Raw genomic sequence first — 23,599 nt, forward strand, 5'->3', positions numbered from 1 at the left:
AATGCTAACAAAAATTTGGAAGGCAAATAACATTTGTAGCAAAATAATAATGGTTAGGTTTCTAGATGCCATAAATGATTGCTTCATGGAGCAGCTGGCCCTGCAACAGATGAGGGGATCTAGTCCAGGGTGGCCAATTTTTCTTGTACCAAGAGCCAAGGAATTGGAATGCACAGTGCCAAAGAGTCTCCCATTTTCAGTAGGCAGAAGGGGATACCCTTTGAGGCACATAGGCCCTCCTCTTCTCTTCCCCATCCCACTAGTATCTCATTCTCTCAGTCCTCCCAACAAACTTGTCTATTTCTCAGTTCTCTCACAACCTGTCCCTCTCAAGCCTTCCAGCTTGCCCAGACCTTGTCCCCATAGTCTTTCAATTCTCCCACCAGTCTCCCATTTCACAATCGCCTATCTTCTTCCCACTAGTCTGTTTCTCAGTCCTGCCACACTGTCCCCAATAGTTTCAATCCTCTCACCATGTCCCCAATAGTATCTCTTGAACTTTCAATCCTACACCCTTTCCCCATCAGTCTTACTTCTCCTACCAGTCTTTCTTTCTTTTTCGTTCTCAGTACCCCCGCTGTGTTCCCACCACTCTCAACCCCAACAGCCTAAACATTGCATCCCTCACTCTTTACAAGATTCAATTTTGGGTAACTTTATTGGAATGTTAGTTTTACATGTGTTGCCAAAGTAATGCACAGTCATTAAAAGGGTAGGAAAAGAAGGGAAAATTAGAAAATAGTAATAAGACAAGTAAAGGTACCGGTTACGGAAAGTACAGCATCAGGGACATGTCTCAGGTTTTGATGATGGGACTTAGGTTTTGATGATGGCCCCAACATAATGCCTCCTGCCCAACTCAAGCTAATTTACCCCCTTAAACTCTGCTCAGCACCAATATCCCCCTGACCCCCTCTCTTTTTTTGCCTGCCCCTCTTGCCTCCTCTCTTTTTCCTCTATTTCTTTTCCTTCCTGTACCCCTTCTGGCTTTCTCATAACTAGCCACCCAGGGCTGATACATAGGTAGATGAGATTTTAGTTTGGATTTGAATATGAACTCGAAGTCTATTATGGGTATGCAGTACAGCAAGGTGGAAAGCACAGAGTCAGGTGTTCGCATTGGAGGAGAAGGGCACTGATAAGAGCAACTCTCCAAGAATGGAGTTCACAAGGAAAGGTGTAGGGAGAGAGAAAGGAAGATATGTACTGAGAAGCTCCAAAGCGAATGCATTTATAGGTGAGTAAGAGAAGCTTGAACTATATGTGGAAGCAGATGGAGCCAATGTAACGAATTGAGAAGTTACATAGTCGTAGCTACTTTGAAGATAGATAAATCATGCGACTGACTTTAGAATTATTACAATGGAGAAAGAAGGTTCAGCAGGAGAACCACAAAGAGAAAATTTCAGTGGTCTTAAGTGGGAGGTGATAAGAGTGGGATAAGCATTTTGGTAGCTGTGAGGGAGTGTATAGGAAACTCTTTTGGTTCACCTAAAGGGGGACCAGCCACAACCATCTGGCCTGGTCCTCCTTATAAACCAGCCTCGCAAGGGATTCTGGGTGAAGGGGAGGGCACCCCTTACCACAGAATAAGGAGTCAGGACCCAGAAGGTTTAGGGATACCCCAGGTTGCAGGCAGGCAGGAAGCATACAGACTGACAAGTTTTGTTTAACTGCTTTTGGAACTGCATTGAAGGACTGCTGAGGTAAGCAGCCTTTGGAAGATGTTTATTTTCTGTTGTATGTGAACCAGCCAGAGTCTTTCTAGCCTCTGGATTATCTGACATAAAAATCAGATAACATGTTACAAGCTTGATTAAAAGGAACATAATGCTACATCTTTTATAGGCAGAAAATGAAATTTTTATTGTACCAGCATAAATATACAATAATTTTATATGGTAGATATTATTTAAGTTTCTGGTTTAACAGAGGAAATCACTCTTGTAACAAAGGTTATGACACCTTGGCTGGTAAGTATATGCATATTCTCACAGAGATTCTGGCATAAGTCAGACCACTGTGAACATTATTGGGCTTCAAGGCTAGATACAAAGTTTTGTCAAGACCATAGCTTAACAAGTTTGTCTGGCAGTACCAGCAAGATGAAGACAGATTCTTGATAAGCACAATAGTAGCTTCTTCCTCTCTCTGTAGTTCACACAAGACATTCACTACAGGGGCCGTCACATGGCTGGATGTCTGTTATATTGCTCAGGTCTGCAGATTTTGGTTCAGTTGCACATTCCTTTTGTTCAAACAAGCCTACCCAGAATAAAAAGCCTACACCATCTCCAAAAATAGACCTCCTTGCGTCTATTCTCTCTTCCTCATATTGAGGAACCATATTTTGTTATCCTCTCTCCTCTTCACACCGAGGAACCATGTTAATGTTAATGTTACCGTTATTTCTCTTCTCTTCTACTTCTTGTTACCCTCCTCCCAGTTTTGATTCCCCTGTTAAAATGTAAATTCCAAGTTTAACCAGTTTTGCTGTAAACCGGCATGATGTCCACAACTATTGCCGGTATATAAAAATGTTTAAATAAATAAATAAGGCGACTGGCTTGCCCCCCTACAGTTTTGGCCATGTTAAGTTAGGGGTGGTGGTGGTGGGCCATAAAGGTGTCTGACAAGCAGGCTGAAATTTGGGACTGGATTTGTGATGAACTTTGCTGTAGAGAGGTAGATATGGTTGTCATTATAATAGTGATAAAGCTGTGGGAGGAGATCAGAGCACCAAGGGAACAAGTATAGATAGAGAAGAGGGTCCAGAAGAGAGCTTTGAAGCACACAGACTGATAGCGGAATAGTGCAGAGGATACAGTAAAGGAGCAGAGGATAGAGTCCTACTCTTATACTTTGGCGCCAAGACTGGATAATCACAAACACTCATTCCTGAAGTAAGTCTACAAAATATTATATTTTTCTTAAATTATCTAACTTTACTAACATCTAGTTTAAGTGATAGGAAAAGGTAGTCCAAAAATATCTCCACCACCAAAGACTTGACACACCATCACAATTAAACCTCTCTGGCTACGCAGGTTGAAGAGCTATATTTTGGATGAGCTATGTGTGATGGAGTTAACTTCAATACTTTTGTTTTAAGAGCATAAGAAATTGCCATACTGGGTCAGACCAAGCATCCTGTTTACAACAGAGGCCAAACCAGGCCACAAGTACCTGGCAAGTACACAAGAACTAAGTATATCCCATGCTACTGATGCTAATAATAGCAGTGGCTATTTTCTAAGTTAACTTGATTAATATCAGTTAAAGGACTTTTCCTCCAAGAACTTATCCAAACATTTTTTAAACCCAGCTATTCTAACTGCACTAACCACATCCTCTGGCAGCAAATTCTAGAGCTTAATTGTATGTTGAATGAAAGAATTTTCTCAGATTAGTTTTAAGTGTGCTGCTTGCTAACTTTATGGAATGCCTCTTAGTCCTTCTATCAATGTGAAAGAGTAAACTGATTCACATTTACCCGTTCTAGACCTCTCATGATTTTAAAGACCTCTATCATATTCCTCTCCCCCCCCCCCCCCCCCCCCCCCAAAGTAGTCTCTTCTCCTAGCTGAACAGCCCTAACCTTTATAGCCTTTCCATAGGGGAGCTGTTCTATCCCTGTTATCATTTTGGTCGCCCATCTCTGTACCTTCTCCACTGCAACTATATCTTTTTTGAGATGCTTAGACTAGAATTGTACACAGTACCCAAGGTGTGGTCTCACCATGGAGCAAAACAGAGACATTATGACATTTTCCGTTTTATTCAGCATTCCCTTTCTAATAATTCCTAACATTTTGTTTGCTTTTTTGATTGCCGCAGCACATTGAGCTAACGATTTTAATGTATTATCCACTATGATGCCTAGAACTCTTTCTTGGGTGGTAGCTGCTAATATGGAACCTAACATTGTGTAACTATAGCATGGGTTATTTTTCCCTATATGTAACCCCTTGCACTTGTCCACATTAAATTTCATCTGCCATTTGGATGCCCAATCTTCCAGTCTCACAAGGTCCTCCTGCAATTTATCACAATCCGTTAATGATTTAACTACTCTGAATAATTTTGTATCTGCAAATTTGATTCTCACTTGTTGTATTCCTTTCATTTATAAATATATTGAAAAGCACTGGTCCAAGTACAGATCCCTGAGTCAATCCTCAGTGGAAAAAGGTAAACGGTGAATATTGACCATTTAATCCTACTTTTTCCTATCTTTTAACTAGTTTATAATCCACAAAAGGACATCGCCTCTTATCTCATGACTTTTAAGTTTTCTTAGAAGCCTCTCATGAGGGACTTTGTCAAATGCCTTCTGAAAATCCAAATACACTATGGGGTAGATTTTAAAACATTGCGCTTATGCTACCCAGTGCGCACACATGGATGCACGATTTTATAACGTGTGTGCGCGCCAGTGTTGGAGCTGTAGATTTACATATTGTCCCTCTTCCAGACAGTTCAAATTTGATCATGTTATGATCACTATTGCCAAGTGGCTCCACCACTTTACGTCTCTCGCCAAATCTTGTGTTCCACCAAGATTTAAATCTAAAATAGCTCTCTCTCTCATTGGTTTCCGAACCAATTGCTCCATGAAGCAGTCATTTATTTTATCCAGGAGCTTTGTCGCTAGCATGTCCAGATGTTACATTTACCCAGTCAGTATTGGGGTAATTGAAATTTCTCATTACTGCAATGCCAAATTGGTTAGCTTCCCTGATTTCTCTTAGCATTTCTCTTAGCACTCCTGTCACTATACTCTTACCCAACATCCATGGGATTTCTACCCATATAGATTGATCTGAACATTTACTCTCTTGTATGATCTTTATCTTGTTGGACTCTATACTCTCTCGGACATAAAGTGCCCCACCAAGTTGAGCCTCCCTGTCATAATTTGTACCCTGATATAGCACTATCCCATCGGTTAGCCTCCTTCCACCATATCTCTGAGATGTCAATTAAGTCTATCTCACCATTCACTGCTATTAATTCTAACTCTCCCATTTTACTTCTTAGACTTCTGGTATTGGCATACAGACATTTCAAGGTGTGTGTTTTATTTGTATTAACAACCTGCTTTTCAGTTGTTAGGGATAATTTGGAATTCTTTAGCTCAGGTGATTCTTTATATATAGACACATGAACTACGTTTGTTTTTATTGGAACCTCTGTTGGAATGCCCTAACTCTCCTGTTTCATTAGTATCCTTCAAAGATACATTCCTCTGAACCTTGCACTGCTGAGTGACTGTCTGCTTTCCCCCTTGTTCTAGTTTAAAAGCTGCTCTTTCTCCTTTTTAAAAGTTGGCGCCAGCAGCCTGGTTCCACTCTGATTAAGGTTTGGAAAAGTCTCCCCCCTTCTCCAAAAGGCTGGCCAGTTCCTTACAAAATTAAATCCCTCTTCCCTGCACCATCGTCTCAACCACGCATTGACTCTGGAACTCTGCCTGCCTCTGGGGACCTCACATGGATCAGGAAGCATTTCAGAGAATGCCACTCTGGAGGTTTTGGATTTCAGCTTCCTACCTAAAACCCTACATTTGACTTCCAGAACATTCCTCTCACATTTTCCTGTGTCGTTGGTGCCCACATGTACCACAACAGCCGGCTCCTCCCCAGCATGTCTATAATCCTATCTAGTTGACATGTGAGGTTCGCCACCTTCGCACCAGGCAAGTTATGATGGCCGGCCTAACCCTTCCCTCCTGGGCAGTAGCCCTGGAAGACTTGTCCTCAGTGCGAGAGGACAATGCATCACTAGCAGGCCGATACAGTACAGTGCGCTTCGTTAACCTGCCCTTGGATGCACGTTTTCCCTTACCCCTTATTCAGTAAGGGGAGGAAAATGTGTGTCCAACCTGCGGCACCTAATAGCGCCCTCAACATGCAGATGCATTTTGATGGCCCTATTAGGTATGCCCGCGCGATACAGAAAGTAAAATGTGCAGCCAAGCTGCACATTTTACTTTAAGAAATTAGCGCCTACCCAAAGGTAGGCGCTAGTTTCTGCCAGCACCAGGAAAGTGCACAGAAAAGCAGTAAAAACTGCTTTTCTGTGCACCCTCCGACTTAATATCATGGCAATATTAAGTCTGAGGTCCCAAAGGGTTAAAAAAAAAAAAAAAATTGAAAAAAATTTTTTTAAATGGGCCGGCGGCTGTCGGGCCAAAAACCGGACACTCAATTTTGCCAGCATCCAGTTTCCGAGCCCATGGCTGTCATTGGGCTCGAGAACCGAAGCCGGCAAAATTGAGCGGCTGTCAAACCCGCTGACAGCCGCCGCTCCGGGTCAAAAGGAGGCGCTAGGGACGCGCTAGTGTCCCTAGGGCCTCCTTTTGCTCGTTTCTACCACACCACCTAATTTAAATACAGAATCGCGCCCACAGGTGAGTCCCGCAGACTTTACTGAATCGGCCCGCTAGAGAGCAGGTCTTTGCAACAGGATCACTTCCTGCTACACCACGGTGATGCTCTCCAACCAGGAGACCTTTCTGATCCAAGTGAGCATTGGGGCTGCCAGATTGGATTTGGGACATGGCTACTATGTCCCTGAAGGTCTCATCTATATACCTCTGTCTGCCTCAGCACCTCCAGGTCTGCCACTCTAGCCTCCAGAGATCGGACTCGTTCTCTGAGAGCCAGGAGCTCCCTGCACCCGGTGCATGCATAGTCTTACTGGCGGGTAAAAAATCATACATGTGACACTCAATGCAAAAGACTGGAAAGCCCCCCCTCTTGCTGCTGACTGCTGTCTTCATCTTGATTTTGTTGAGTTCCTAGTTAAATTTAGCTTGCTAAGAGAGTTGGAATTAGAGTACTTTAAATTTATAGGTGTATTCACTAATTAATCTGCTAGTGACCTACAATGGGATGATTAAACTCTCTCAGTAAGGGTTGGTGCATAGTATGATTTGGATAAGGGCCTGATTGATTTGTAATAAGAGAGTATCTTGCCTAAAAATCAAGGGTTCAGCTAGAGGTGGGTGGGAGGGAAAAACAGACACTTGAATTATCTCCCTCGTGTAGAGGGAGAATCAATATCTATTCATCCACTGGTTTCCAAATTCATGCAGGGCTAGTGAGTTAAATCTCTAAGAATTTTATAAAAAGAAATACCTGACCAACATAACAAATATAAAAGGAACATTAGAACAATGAAGGTTTATAATTAAGTATGAGAGAAACCCTCCCCCCCCCCCCCCCCACCAAAAATAAAACATCGGATTAGTGTATAACAAATCAAACAGCCTGTACCTAATCACGTATTGGCTGACAGACTTTATACATTTTAAAATTCGTATTGGATTTTTCATGGTGTGAAGGGGTATATATAGGGGAAAACCTAAGAAGGACAATCTCCAAAGATCTGTCTAGGTCAACTTTAAACTAGATAGCAGGGAATCCTGGTCCTGTGGCTGTTCCCTAGGCAAGGGGGATATCTAGCCAGGCCCAGGAGGGGCGAGGAGACCCTAGGGATGACCAGCATTGCTGAACTGTGAGTTATATATCTGTCTTTATTTTGTGAACTACAAAGGTAAGCAGTACTTCTGTTTTTTCTTGTCATTAATAAAGACATTTGAGAGAAGAGCCAGAGTTCAACTTGAGTCTCTGACCAGTCACTGATCACTCACAGTGCCAAATATGGTGTCAGTTTGGGGATTTCTGCACCAAGTTTGGCATGAAACTCGGAAAGTATGCATGTAAATGTACATGCAGAAAGTTATACCTGCTCTAAAGCACGTATGTGTACCCGTACCAGGACAACCTAATTTTCAAAGCAAATGTATGCTTGTGAGTCTGCTTTGAAAATTTGAGCTAAAGTTCTTGGGGACAAATACCACGGGCTTCAGCCCTCAGTGGGCTGTTATAAAATTACCTTATTAATATGCTACAAAATCTCCATCAATATAAATAGCTTCATTACTTTATAAAAGTAACAAAAATAATGAGATATCATGTGCTCATTTTCTGACTAGATAAACTGCTTATTTAGGCTTTAGCTTAGTTGTTAAAATATCCTTCATTAATAATGAGAATATGTACTGCTGCTTTGCATTTTTTTTTGTTTTTTTTTTAAATCAGTTTCCCACATGATCACTAGAGGACAGCAAAGGCTTTAAGACCCTAGCTTGAATATTTATAGCTTCAGGCCTGCATCTCTCGCCTTGTATGTTTAAATATGTATCTCAATCCTTATGTATATAAAAGATATCTCTACCCTTGTGTGTGTGTGTGTGTGTGTGTGTGTGTGTGCTAACAGCAACTTGCACAGATCAGAACTAGGCCCAGACAGTCTCACGCCTGTGCTTGGGACTTATCAGGGCTCACAAACCTTGGTGTTCTGGCAATAAATATCAGGTTCTGGACTATGCTTCAGAAAGCCCAAATTCACCTTTATGCCTCTCACACTGGGCAAATTATTTCACTATTTTTCTTAAGTAATACACACACATATATATATATATATATATATATATATATATATATATATATACATATACACACACATACACACACACACCTTTTATATATATATATATATATATATATATATATATATATAAAAGGTGTGTGTGTGTATACACACACACATATATATATGTGTGTGTGTATTACTTAAGAAAAATAGCTAAATAATTTGCCCAGTGTGAGAGGCATAAAGGTGAATTTGGGCTTTCTGAAGCATAGTCCAGAACCTGATATTTATTGCCAGAACACCAAGGTTTGTGAGCCCTGATAAGTCCCAAGCACAGGCATGAGACTGTCTGGGCCTAGTTCTGATCTGTGCAAGTTGCTGTTAGCAACAGCCTTTTTTTTCCCCTTTTACCTTCCCATTGCAAAAGGCTTATACCAATTACCAATTGGGGGAGGACAAGGAATGGATTTATAGCCATGAGGGCTAACAGAGGGCTAAACATGCTAGAGCATCTGTTCATTTAACTAAGTCATCTCAGTAACTTTGAAGTTACTGTGTGTACCTTTTAGCAGTATGCTTACTTGTCAGATGGTAGGTTTCCTATTCAGAGAAGCAGCCATGCCCTCACTAGACATGACCCTATAGAGATGAGTGATAAAGAATCAAGCAAGTTGATGCAGTGCCTGTGAGAAGGACAAGATGGTGCGTAGATCCTCAGAAGAATTTCAAATACCTCAGAAGAATTCTGCGGAGATCCAGCACATAAAGACTGTGACCCATTTTACTTAGGGAATAGCCACTGCTATTAATTGCATCAGTAGCATGGGATCTTCTTAGTGTTTGGGTAATTGCCAGGTTCTTGTGGCCTGGTTTTGGCCTCTGTTGGAAACAGGATGCTGGGCTTGATGGACCCTTGGTCTGACCCAGCATGGCAATTTCTTATGTTCTTATCTGCTTGCTGCATGATACTAATATATCTTTTTTATGCAGATTGAGTAACCTTTGGGTCTAGTGACTCACAAGGCTCTGCAGGGGTTGATTAAGAAGTAATTTAAATAGAAGAGAGAGAATTGTTCAGGTGCCTCTCCAGAGACTCAGCTACCTGTGCTTGAAATAAGAGAAGTTTAATTTTTAATTTGCTAGCCATAATATAGACTGATTTCTTGCTGACATTGTTATTTTTTTCTCCTATATTTCCTGTTATGCATGTTTGAAATCTCTATCTATGTAATCTAGCTAGTGTGTTAAACTCCTGGCTAGTGAATTGAAATAAGTTTGTAATTTATAGAACAAAGGGCTGCTATCTGCTGGAGCTGTTTGATCCCTCGCACCCTGCCCACTCCCACCCACTCCTAGGTTTTTTCTCCCTAAATAGTTCTTGTAAGGACTTGGTTAAGTGAATAATAAGATTAAAGTACCAATCTAATAACTTGTCACTATTAGCAGAATGGCTTTTATTCAATGTAACATCTGTGGTGCTTATGTCACAAGCCTACCATTTGGAGATTTAAAGGTTGTCCGATTTGTTTTCAGCTGTCTGCAATGAAAAAGAGGAATTGTTCAGATTTCAAAAAACCTGCCCTATCTTGATGCAATCATAATATCTTACTCAGCTTCCTTAGAAGATTCAGAATATCTGGAATAAATGGTGCTCTATGAGATCTGATAGAATAAGACATGCAACTATGACACCCAGTCTCCCCAAATAGACAAAATCCTAAATACCCACCCTCACTCCCACAGAGTAGTCAGACATCCAAGATTCAGAATCCCAGGAATGATTGGATTACAGTTGGCTGTGGCAGAACAAGGCCTGTGATGAAGAGAGACCTATGCTCACAATTGTTACCCTTACATAATGCTTTTTCTCCTTTAGAAAATGAAGCCCCAGCAACAGAACACACAGTGATATCTGAAAGGGAAGTAGTCACCCAATGCACCCAGAAACCCTCCAACATGGTCAAATGTCATAAAAGAAAGCTGCTTCTTCTGGGAGACTCAATTATCAGAGGAACCAATTTTGGAACTCAGTTTGGTGACACAATGGTTAAATGCATTCCGGGATGCTCAACTAAGACCTGCAAACCAGGTGGTCAGTGCAATTATAGAAGAAAGTAAGAACGCTGATATCAATGTTACCATCCATCTGGGAACCAATGGCTTCATCATAAACGGTGTCCACAAGGTACAGGAAGATTTCCAAAATCTAGGGGAGAAGATTAGACAATGCCTAAGACTATTGCCTTTTCAGAAGTACTACCATTTCATGGAAGGGGAAAGGAAAGGTTATTCCATATAGATAATTTCAATGTCTGGCTCAAAACCTGATGTAAGGAAAAATGTTTTGGATACTTTGGAGGCTGGGGTCATGTATGGAGCAATAAAAAAATTATATGGTAAGGGTGGCCTACATATGTCTGTGGCAGGAAAGAGGATGCTAAGTGAAAAATTCACATCATACATTATCAGACATTTAAACTAGGAAGTGGGGTGGCCAGTAAAATTGGAATGTCACCCTCAAGCAATACAGGAAGTGGGAAGAGAAAGTGACACAATCAGTTGAAAAAAAAAAAAACCAAAGCAGAAAAGGCAACTAGGAAGAGCAGCTGGAAAGCTATGACCATAAAAGCTCGTAGTTTTGAGCAATAAAATCCCAGACCTGCAGGCCCTAATGGTAGAGGCAGAATTGGACATTGTTGCTTTTACAGAGACATGGTTCACCGAGTGTTATGATTGGGATGTGGCCAACCTGGGCTATAACTTAAGGAAGGACAGAGAGGAGAAAAAAGGGGGAAAAGTAGCTCTGTCAAAAACAATATCCAAGCAACTGAATTGCAAGGAACGTGGAGTAAAGAAGAAGCATTATGGACCATCCTAAAAAGAGAAGATGCTTCTTCCATTTTTACTGGTATGATCTACAGGCCTCCAATCCAAATGGATGAACAGGACAGAGACCTGATCAAGGACATCCAAAAGTTGGGAAAGAAGGGAGAAGTGTTGCTCAATGGAGATTTTAATCTACAGGATGTGCATTGGAGCATCCCTTCTAAGGAATCTATAAAAAGTAGAGAGATAGTGGATGCCTTTCAAGGTGCTCTTCTCAAATAAATGGTAATGGAAACCAACAAGGGAAGGGTGTGATCCTTGATCTAGTGTTCACTAATGGAGGAATAATGTCTCTGATGTTCGGGTAGGGGTTCACCTGAGCAGTAGTGATCATCAGGCGGTATGGATTGATATCGCAAATATGATGAAGAGAACTCGCACAAAGATCAGAGTTTTAATTTTCACAAATATGGACTTTGTCAAAGTGGGGATGTACCTAGAGGAAGAACTGGAAGACTAGGAGAAAATGGGTGAGGTGGAACAGTGGGCCAAATTAAAAAGAGTTATTACAAGGGCAACAAATCTATATATTAAGAAAGTAAGGAAGAATAAGAGGAAAAAGAAACCGATCTGGTTCTCTAAGGAGGTGGCTGAAAAAATTAAGGTAAAAAGAACAGCATTCGAAGTAAAAAGGATCTGAACAAAAGGAAGAATATCTATTAAAAATGAGGGAGACCAAGAAAGAAATCAGGAAAGCAAAGAGTCAAGTGGAAGAAGAATTGCCAAAGAGATAAAGAGAGGAGACAAAACATTTTTTAGATATATCAGAAAAAGAAGAACTTTTTTGCCCCCTCCTAAACCATAACAGGCCTGCTCTATCCTCCCTGCAGACTAGATACTCCCTTCCTGGGAGGAATTACCATCAAAGACAAGGGAAGATCCTGAAGCCGCCTCGTTATGATACATTTAAATAAGCAATTATTGCTATTGTAAGACAAAAAAAAAATCAGAGAAAAGCATTATGAAGCGAAATGAATCAAACCAGATAGGGTATCTGCATATTGTAATCAGGCTTTATAAAGTTATCAATTTAAGAAAGAAGCACCCCTTCAGCGAGATATCGATCAAGATGGACCCTGGCTGTTCACTGAGCCACCGGATTGCCAGTGCAATCTGCTGTTGCGCGTCCCTGCTCTCTGCCATGTTGTTGCTGATTTCAAAATGGCTGACTTAGCTGGTTTAGAGTTTGGAGTAGTGCTGACATAGCCTCGCTGTGATAATATTGGTAAGGCTTCAGCCAGTGAACATATTTTGTGTGAGATTCCTTCTATAGTGAGAGAAATTCCAACAGGATGTATCCAATGATACTTAATGTTCTTTCTGGGGAACGCTGTACTTTCCCTCAACTCTTGTCGACTTTGCACCGTGGCTTGTGCAGGTCTGCATACACTGAGACATCCTGGTCCTCCCAGCGCCAACTATTTTGTGTTTTGGCCGCCCGTGCTATCATCTCTTTCAGTGTTTTGATGGAAACAAATTACTATATCTTGACTTCGGTTAGCCAGTGGGGCACATAATACTCGATAAGCTCTATCAAGCTGAATATCTGGAATGGTGAGGCCCGACTCAGGATTGGAGGTAGTTAGCAAGTATTGGCAAAAGCACGTGATAATTTGTTTACAATCCTCATTCCCTGGGGATTCCTTGATGCCTCGGATTCGTGGATTACTGCTGCGCACTCTGTTTTTGAGGTCTGCTAGTTTCAGCCTTAGCATCCGATTGTCCTCTTGTAAGTCTTCGCAGGTAGACTTTATATTTCAGGAATGCACATCATATTTGGTGTTCTGTTGGATTTTATTTGTTTATTGGACATCAGTAAAGTTGCAAATAAAAAAAAAAAAAAAAGGGAGGCCTGAAGTAGTATAGTAAAATTGAAAGGTGACAAGGAGCACTGTTGGGGAGAGTAAGAAATTATGGAAATATTAACAAATATTTCAGTTTGGTATTCACTAAAGAAGACTCTGGAGAAGGTCTGTTGCTGATTGACAAGACCGTAGATGGAGATGGGATAGATGAAACTCCGTTTACAGAAGAGAATGTATGGGAAGAGCTAGGAAAACTGAATGTGGACAAGGCCATGGAGCCGGATATGGTTCAACTCAGGATACTGAGGAAGCTCAAAGATGTACTGGTGGGTCCCCACTGCATTACCTGTTCAGGAGATCCCTGGAAACGGGAGTAGTGCCAAGTAATTGGAGAAGAGCGGTGGTGGTCCTGCTCCACAAGAATGGTAGCAGAGAGGAAGTTGGAAACTATAGGCCGGTTAGCCTCACCTTGGTGGTGGGAAAATTAATGGAGATTTTGCTGAAGGAAAGTATAGTGAACTTTCTACAGTCAGGAAGATTGCTGGACATTAGCATCAGGGCTTCACTAGAGGAAGGTCCTGCCAGACAAATCTGATTTTTTTGATTGGGTAACTAAAGAACTGGATCGAGGAAGCGTGCTCAATGTGATCTACTTGGATTTCAGCAAAACTTTTGATATGGTCCCTCATAGGTGGCTTGTAAATAAAATGAGAAGCTTGGGAATGAGCGCAAGGTGGTGGCATGGATTTACAAACTGGTTGATGGATAGACAGAATATAATGGTAAATGGAACCTACTCTGAACAGAACTGTTAAGTGGAGTGCCACAAGGATCAGTGTTGGGATCAGTTCTGTTCAATATCTTTGTGAGCGACATTGCATTAGGGATAGAAGGTAAAGTTTGTCTGTTTGTGGATGATGCTAAGAACTGAAACACACCATGAGGCGTAGAGTGGACACGCCAGAAGGCGTAGAGAGAATGAGATGTGATTTAAGGAAGCTTGAACAGTGGTCGAAGATATGGCAGCTGGGATTCAATGCCAAGAAGTGCAGAATCATGTATTTAGGGTGTGGTAATCCAAAAGAGCTGGATGTGATGGGGTGAAGGGCTGTCGTGCACAGAGCAAGAGAGGGACCTTGGGGGGATAGTGTCTAGCGATCTGAAGATGGCGAAGCAATGTGACAAGGTGATAGCGAGAGCCAGAAGAATGCTGGGCTGTATAGAGAGGAATAATTAGTAAGAAAAAGGAGGTGATAATCCCCTTGTACAGGTCCTTGGTGAGGCCTTACCTGGAGTACTGTGTTCAGTTCTGGAGACCATATCTCAAAAGATAGACAGGATGAAGGTGGTCCAGAGAAGGGTAACCAAAATGATGGGTGGTCTCCATCAAATGACTTATGAAGAGAGATTGAAGGACCTAAATATGTATACCCTGGAGGAGAGGAGGTGTAGAGGAGATATGATACAGACCCTCAGGTACCTGAAAGGTTTTAATAATGTACAATGAATAACAAACCTTTTCTGTTGGAAAGAAATCAATAGAACTAGGGGGTCACAAAATGAAACTCCAGGGAGGACTATTCAGAACCAACATCAGGAAATGTTTCTTAACAGAGAGGGTGGTGGATACCTGGAATGCTTTTTCAGAGGAGGTCATGAAGACAATAAACAGTGAAAGATTTCAAAGGGGCATGGAATAAACACTGTGGTTCCCTAAAGGCTAGAGCAGAGCTTTCCAAACTTTTCATGTTGGTGACACACTTTTTAGACAAACATAATTTCACGACACGGTAATTCAGTCTACTAGTAAACCAGAGGTTAAAGGTTAAACGAACGAAACATATTTCGACAATTTATGTATGTTTCCTTAAATATATACATAAATAAAATGTTTCACGACACAACCTATCTCATGAAAACCTTAAATTTATATTAAAAATATATATTCCGATTCATGTTATAATTTATGAGAAACAATAATAAAACAAATTGTCTGTCCCCCACACCCTCATCTCTCTCCTCCCCCCAGCACATGTCTGGCCCCCACACACTCATGTCTGTCCCCCCAGCACGTTTGCCCCCCACTCACTCATCTCTCTCTCCCCAGCACATGTCTGGCCCCCACACTCATGTACCTCGTCTTTTTGATTGTTGCCAGTTAAGTGCTTCACTCCCTTCCATGATCACCAGACACTGCTGCTTGCAGTCAGTACTCCTCATGGCCAGGCCTCATCGGCAGCAGCAGCCAATGCAAGGATGGCTGGGCTCGTTCCACCCACCAAGCCCCCCCAAAAAACGCGATTGACAGCAAAAATCACCCAATAATAAGCAACCCATAAACTGAAAAAAAAAGTGAATCTCTAGGGAAAAAAAAGCCCAAACTCGCATCAGAGTTGACCGGGCTTGCGCGACACACCTGCACACTGCAGGCGACACACTAACGTGTCCCGACACACAGTTTGGAAAGCTCTGGGCTAGAGGATGGAAATGAAGAAAAGAGAGCATGGGGGTAAATTTGCTGGTGTGGCGGTTACTACCCTTAACCAATAAGCCTTCATACTTTGCTGAGCATCTGTAAAGCAGTTGTTGAGTAGGCAGAAAGGGGTGTATGCACGCAATTTCATAATGTATAGTTTTTAGAGTAATGTATACCCAGGCATGTTTTAGTGTGTTTGAGCCTACATGAAAGTTTGTGGTTTAGATGACAGCTGTTTTCCTTGGAAAATATTAATAAAGCCCAGGTGTGGCTAGTACTGATCTGGTGTTCATGTATCTTTAATTGAAAAATATTTCCTTGGGGAACAGAGTTATTCATGGAGCAACATTACAGTCTTGTTGCATCTCTCTGCATTACATACTGATGTATTCCCCATTCATTTTTAGCTTTTATCACAGAGTGTGAGCCCTTTTGTCTGTGGTATGGTTGACGTAGCCTAGCAGGCAAGCCTTGCATTTAAACCCACCAGGCCCATGCCGACAGTAGGTGGGACATGCTCTTACTAGGACTTGGGTCTAGGACTTCATCTCTACCAGCCCTGTTCCCTGCGGCTGGCTAAATGTTATGGTACCTCCTTTCCCCAGGGCCCTGGGTCTAGGCTTGCATGGGAAGAGGTGATGAAACGCTTGGATGAGATGAGGAGTTTGGATGTTAGAAGCGGGTACCAACGAATTTCTTAGAGGCCAAATCCCTTCCAAGAGATGAGATTTATTTACTTTATAAATAAACTTCAATTTCGCTGATCTGCAAATCTCAGCAGAGTACAAAATAAAATTGGACAAACAGCAACTTAATTAAAATATTGTAGCTTGTTTCCAATGCGCTTAGAGTCAAGAGTACTTCGTACTCAGTGTCATTTTCAGAAACAACCTTGCCCAGTTTGGGAATGGATCAAGAAGATTATAAGAGTATTGGTTTGAGCAGTGATACATGGAAGATGTTGTGGATCTTGAGCATAGGAGTTAAGTTTAATTGGTAAGAGACTGGCCCAGTTTGGCAAGTGACAGGGAATGGCCCAATAAAGTGAGGTAAAAATTTTATGGAGGTTACTGGTGTTCAGCTAAACCATATCCCCCATTTTCATGTGAGGTTTTGGTCAATGTCTCTTGCCAGCCTACTTTTTATACTTTTCTGCATCCATTATAAGAAGCTGGCATGTCCGTTGCCTGAATTCTTTGAGGTCTTGGCCCAACTAGTCAGCTGCGGAGCATGGGACAGTTAACAGTATAGGGAGTGGAATCCGTGGGGGTTGGCCGTAGACCATCTTGAACGGAGATGGCCATGTGGAGTCTCCTGGGTGATTGTTGTGGAAGAATTCTGCCCAGGGGAGAAGAGGCCTAGTCATCCTGCCACTCATTCACATAAGCTGTTAGGCATTCTTTAAGAATCTGGTTCTATCTGCCTGTTAATTTGCAGATGGTATGCTGAAGAAAAATCCAAGGAAATCCTAAATTTCTGGCAAAGTTTCTTCCAAAATTTACTGTTAATTGCACTCTGGTCAGAGAGTATAATTTTAGGCAGGCCATGGAGCCGGAAGATATGCAGAAAGAAGAGACTAGCTAGTTCTGGGGCTGAAGAAAGTCCTGATAGTGGTACAAAGTGGGGGTATCTTTGAGAACCATTCCAAAATGACCCAAATAGTAATACAACAGTCAGAGGGACAAGGTCCATGATGAAGTGCATGGTGGTTAAACATCTGCAGGCCTTGGGATCTTCCTCATACCTGGGAAGAGGTGGCAACTGTGATATGGGTCCTGCAAGCGGGTCTGTGTATCTGGAGATGATGCGATGGGAGCTGGAGCAGGTGGTTGATCCTGTATATTATCCAAGCACATGGCCAAGCCCTGGAGCAACCCTGTCACTTGGCTAAGCTATTCTTGCTGCTGCTGGACTTGGTGGCTCAAACCAGGTATGGCCAGAGCAGAGGGCAAGATCATCGATCTCATGGCCTCAGCAATCTATCACAGTGTTTGAGCCCTTTGGCTGTGGCATATTTGACACAGCCTAGTAGGTGAACCCACCAGGCCCACTCTGTCAGCAGGTGGATGTGCTCTTACTAGGTCTTGTTTTGGACTTATTTATTTCCACAATTTCTGTTCCACTGATCCACCTATCTTAGTGGATTACAGTTATTATACAGAGTAAAGCATTATAAAACCTTATGCGACACAAAACAATTAAAAAGCATCTTACAAAAGATCACAAGAAATGCCATACTGGGTCAGACCAAGGGTCCATCAAGCCCAGTATCCTGTTTCCAACAGTGGCCAATCCCAGTCACAAGTACCTGGCAAGTATTCCAACATTAGATAGATCACAAGCTACTATTACTTATTAATTACTATAGTAGTAGTTGATGGATTTAACCTCTAGGAACTTATCCAAACCTTTTCTAAACCCAGTAACACTAACTGATGAAACCACATCCTCTAGCAATGAATTCCAGAGTTTAACTATGTGCTGAGTGAAAAAGAATTTTCTTCGATTTGTTTTAAATGAGCTACTAGTCTAACTTCATGGAGTGCCCTCTGGTCCTTCTATTATCTGAGCGAATAAATAACAGATTTACATTAACTTTTTGAAGTCCTTTCATGATTTTGTAGACTTCTATCATATCCCGCCTCAGTCGTCTCTTCTCCAAACTGAACAGTCTTAACTTCTTTAGCCTTTCCTCATCTGGCAGCTGTTCCATGCCCCATATCATTTTGGTCTCCCTTCTCTGCACTTTCTCCAGTGCAGCTATATCCTTTTTGAGATGCGGTGACCAGAATTGCACACAGTATTCAAGGTGTGGTCTCACCATGGAGCGATACAGAGGCAGTATGACATCCTCCATTTTTTTATTTTCCATTCCCTTCCTAATAATTCCTAACATTGTTTGCTTTTTTGATAGCCACAGCACACTGGGCCGACGATGTCAATGTATTTTCCACTATGACCCCTAGATCTTTCCTGGGTGGTAAATTCTAAGATAGAACCTATCATTGTGTAACTACAGCAAGGGTTATTTTTCCCTTTATGCATCACTTTGCACTTGTCTTCACGTTTAGAAGATCAGTTCCCTGCAAGTTGAGCCCTAGGCTGGCGGGGCCTAGGTGAGGGTCCAGTAAGGAGCGATTAGACGAAGTCAGGTAGCAGGCCAAGGTCAGGGTGAGTAGAGATTAGGCAGCATCAAGGTCCAAGCAGAAGTCGGGGCAGGCAGAGATCAAGAAGAGTAGTCTAGGTCCAAGCTGAGGTCAACACTGTGAGTCAGGCAGAGACAGACAAGACCAGGGCAGGACACGAAGGGATCAAGACACAGCAGGGACAGGCAAGGCAGGACAGAGCAACAAGGAGACAAGGCAAAGCACGGAGACACCAAGGAAAGTAACATGCACTGCAAGACATCAGGAAGACCTGTTGCGGAAGCAATTGCTTGTAGTGTAGCTGGGGTTTAAATACCCAGCCACATGCCATCATTGCAGTAGTGTTTTCCGCCATGGGAACTTTAGGTCGTGGTGCATCGTGTGCGCCTGCCTGGGGAAAGAGTGGCATGGCAGCATCTCTATGGCATAGAGGCTGCTATGGTTTTCTAAAGAAGTAGCTGAAAATATAAGAAAAAAAGTTAGCGTTCATAAACTATAAGATTGCATAAAGAGGAAGACAGACAAGAATACCTGGAAAAGCCAAGAGAAGCTGAGAGAGTCAAGACAGCAAAGATGCAAATAGAAGAAAAAATAGTGTAAAATGGGGGGAGACAAGACTTACACTTCTTCCTGTCACTAACATATCTAGCAAAAAAAAAAAAAAGTGGCATTGTGAGTCTCCGAGGAAGGCATATGCAGAGATTGACAAGGAAAAAGAATAGCTTAGTAAATGTTTCTGTTCAGTGTTCGTTGAGGAAGGGCCAGGAGTACAACTGAAGAAAATGATTACAAGTAGGATTGGAAGTGATGGACCATTTGGTCCTTTTCTGCCATCATTTCGATGTTTCTGTATAATGTTCCGAAGACTGTGTTCATGAGGAACTAGCTAAACTCAGTCTGCTTGTCCGATATTGCCTTCCAGATGTCCCACTGTGACCTTAAAGTTAATAAAATAAAGACAGAGCTTCTCATTCCCATATCTTCCCTCTCCCCAACCCATAAATCCACATCCCCCTTTTCCCTTTTTTCTAGTACCGTGGATGACACTATTATCCTCACAGTCCCCTCAACCTGTAACCTTGCAGTATCTTTGATTCCTATCTTTGTCTGTGTACATTCAAAACACTGCTAAAACATGTCGCTCCTTTAATGTCAACAAAAGCATTTCTTTCTTTTTTGAACTTCCTACGAAAACCCTCATCTACCCTCTCAACACTTACTGCTTAGACTACTGCAGTCACGGTAAAGTTAGAAGATGTGATAAGGCAGATTGACAAACTGAAGAGTAGCAAATTGCCCAGACTAAATGATATACACCCCAGAGTTCTGAAAGAACTAAAAATGAAATTGCAGATCTGTTACTGGTAATTTGTAATCCATCATTGGAATTGTCCATCGTACCTGAAGATTGGAGAGTGGTCAATGTAATGCTGATGATGATGGAAAAAAAAAAGCAGCTCCAGGGCTGATCTGGAAAACTATAGACTGGTGAGTCTGACTTCAGTGCCAGGAAAGTATTTTAAAGAACAAAATCACAGAACAAATAGAAAGAGATGGGTTTAATGGGACAAAGCCAGCATTGATTTACACAGGGGAAATCTTGCCACACCAATCTGCTGCATTTTTTTTGACGCAGTTAAACATGTTGGTAATGGTGAGCCGGTGGATGTAGTGCATTTGGATTATCAGAAGGCATTTGACAGAGTGCCCCATGAGAGACTCCTGAGAGAATTAAAAAGTCACAGGACAGAAGGTAATGTCATATTGTGGATTGCAAACTGGTTAAAAGATAGGAAACAGAGTAGGACTAAATAATCAGTGTTCTCAGTGGAGAACGATAAAACAGTGGAGTGCCTCAGAGATCTGCACTGGGACTGGTGCCTTTTAAAATATTTATAAATGATCTGGAAAGGGGAACAATGAATGAAGCAATTAAATTTGCACATGAGGCAAAATTATTTAGAGTTAAATCACAAGCAGATTGTGAAAAATTGCAGGAGGACTTTGAGACTGGAAGACTGGGCATTTAAATGGCAGATGAAATTTAATGTAGACAAGTGCAAAGTGATGTACATGAGGAAGAGTAATCCACACTGCAGTTACAGTGTTAGGTTCCATATTAGGAGTACTGTCCAGGAAAAGGACCTCCTCGGTTCAGTGTGCATCAGTCAAAAAAGCAAACAGAACATTAGGAATTATTAGGAAAGCAATAGAGAATAAAACAGTGAACGTCATAATGCCTGTATATCACTTCTGGAGTACTGTGTACAGTTCTGGTTACCGAATCTCAAAAAAGATATAGTTGCATTGGAAAAAGTACAGACCAGGCTGACCAAAATGATACAGGAGATGGAATGTTCCCTCTGTGAAGAAAGGCTAAGGAGGGTTAGGGCTGATCAGCTTTTGGAAGAAACAGCTGAAGGAGGATCTGATAGGTCTATAAAATCACGAGTAGAATAGAAACGGGTAAATGAAAATCCGTCATTTCTTCTTTCAAAAAATACAAAGACTAGGGAGCATGCCATGAAGTTAGTAAGTAGCACACTCAAAACAAATTGAAGACAAATTTTTCATTCTTGCACACTTAAGCTCTGGAATTCATTACAGGTTGATGTGATTAAGGAAGTTTAAAACTGGGTTGAAAAATGGTTTGGACAAGTTCCTGGAGAAGTCCTTGAACTGTTATTAACTAGATAGACTTTGGAAAAGCCACTACTTAACCCTGGGTGTTAACAGCATGGGATGTGTCTACTGTTTGGGCTCCTGTCAGGTACTTGTAGCCTGGATTGGCCACTGTTGGAAACAGGATACTGGGCTTGATGGCTTCTTGGTCTGACCCAGTATGAGAAATTCTTATGTTCTTAACCTGTTCCTCATGAGTCTGTCAGTCAGCCACCTCTCCCCATTATTATTTTGAGTTTGAGCTGCTTAGCATATTAGATAATGTGGCATATAAATATTTGAATAAAAAAATAAATTTGCAGGCTATTCAAAATTCAGCTGTGTGACTTATCTTCCTCCTCCTTTTCTCTCCTTCAATGAACCCCTCCTTGTGAACGTCATTCATTAGGCATTTATCTATACCCTTCTCCACTGCCAAATCTTGACTCTGCACTTTCCATCTCATTACACCAAATGCCTAGTATTGCCTTCCTGAGCAGGTGCATTATGCTCCCTCTTTTGTGATATTCATATCCTGTCTAAAATCTTACCTTTCTGAGACTAACTTTAAAACTGTCTTGTTGGCCCCTAATCCTGGCCTTTTTGATTCAATCTCATCTTCCTCCCACCTCCAAACCCCTTCCACCAAATCCTGTTTAAAAAAAAAAAAAAAAAAAAAATTACTCTCCCATTTCCCTTCCACCCCACCACTACCAAATCCCGATGTGTAAAAAAAAAAAAAAAAAGTCCTCCAACTCTGACCTCTCTTTCCCCCTCCCCCCTCCTTTCCTCAAGTCCAGCTGACTTTCTACCACTGCCAGTAGGAGAGAGCTAGCAGACAGCTACCTGGTAGTAATGTATTCACTTGACTTTCAAAGAAGGGGCCAACCCTGTTCAGAACTAGGGGGACCAGTCCTCATGAAGACTGAGTTACTGTGAGGAAATAGTTCCTGGAAAGGATTTTCAAGTTTTAGCTAGCTAGATTTAGGAAGACTTTCAACTCAAAACCTGGCCTGCTTAGATTCAGATGACAATTAGTTTTACTTAACCAGCTAAATTTTGGCTGGCTGTTAGGCATTCAGGTAATTTTTGAATACTGACCTCAAAGGGACCTCAGTAGTAGAGGAAGGGAGAAGACCACAGATTGAGTAAGACCTGTGACATAGAGAATCACCAATGCCAGACATTGTGAACCAAATAGTCCTTTTCTCTCAACAAGACACAAATGCACATCTATTGTTCTCTGATCACACCAGCCACTCTCTTAACAGTGTGAGGTAGCAGCACACACTATGATCCCAAAGCATTAAAAGTCCAATTCAGTGTTCATGAGGATTTCACTGGAGATTCTCATTTTAATTTGTGGGTAAAAAAATGGGGGAGAGAGGCCAGGAAAACACAACTTGTTAGGACCAGCTGATTGATTCGGTGGGTGGGAAGGGACTGGGGGAGCAAAGCTGGATTAATACCTGTTTGAAATATGACTGGGTTGGGACGGGGAGTAGGGGTAGGCAACGATCTGCTGACTGCAATAATGTCAACTATTTCAGGAGAGAGTGCATGGCCCGACAGGGCCATATGTGAAATTTGATGGAGGGAGGGGGTGGTAGAATCAAGCCACAGACCCCTTAATTTATTTTTAACTTGTCTCAGTGCTACTTAATCAGATATCTTTTAATGATATTAAGATATCTGGTTTTAAGTAGCAAGTTATCTGGTCACAAAGGCCAGTTACAGTAACTTAAAAACCTAACCGGCTATATTCAAACATAGCCAGTTTGGTTTTATAAGTTATCTGGTTACATGTAGCTGGATAATGTTAAGCTTGTATATTCAATGGGACATTTCTCCTGCTGAATATATGGGACAAGTTATCCAGCTAACCTTAGCCAGATAAATTGTCCACTAAACCTACTGAATATTGGTGGTCTAGAATTTATCCCATGCTTTCTTGAATTCAGATACATCCACTACCCTCTTTGTAAAAACATATTTCCTAGCATGTAGCCAGATGGACTCAGGAACAATGGGTATTGTGCTCTCCTGATAGCAGATGGGAGACTGAGTCAGATTTCAAAGCTGACGCCAGCCTACATATACCCGTGCAGCATGCTTAGCTCTTCGGTATTTCTCCGTCTCCCATAGAGGATGCGGGCACTATCCAAAAGAGAACAGTGTAACATTTA

The 23,599-nt window shown here is 41.8% G+C and overlaps 1 protein-coding gene across 5 annotated transcripts in view; it reads left to right on the forward strand.

Moving 5' to 3' along the window:
• PC (pyruvate carboxylase) overlaps positions 1 to 23,599 on the forward strand; it is a 582,027-nt gene that overhangs the window by 115,044 nt on the left and 443,384 nt on the right. The window lies entirely within an intron of this gene.

This window comes from Rhinatrema bivittatum, chromosome 8 (genome assembly GCF_901001135.1).
Source record: "Rhinatrema bivittatum chromosome 8, aRhiBiv1.1, whole genome shotgun sequence".
Classification (NCBI taxonomy): domain Eukaryota; kingdom Metazoa; phylum Chordata; class Amphibia; order Gymnophiona; family Rhinatrematidae; genus Rhinatrema; species Rhinatrema bivittatum.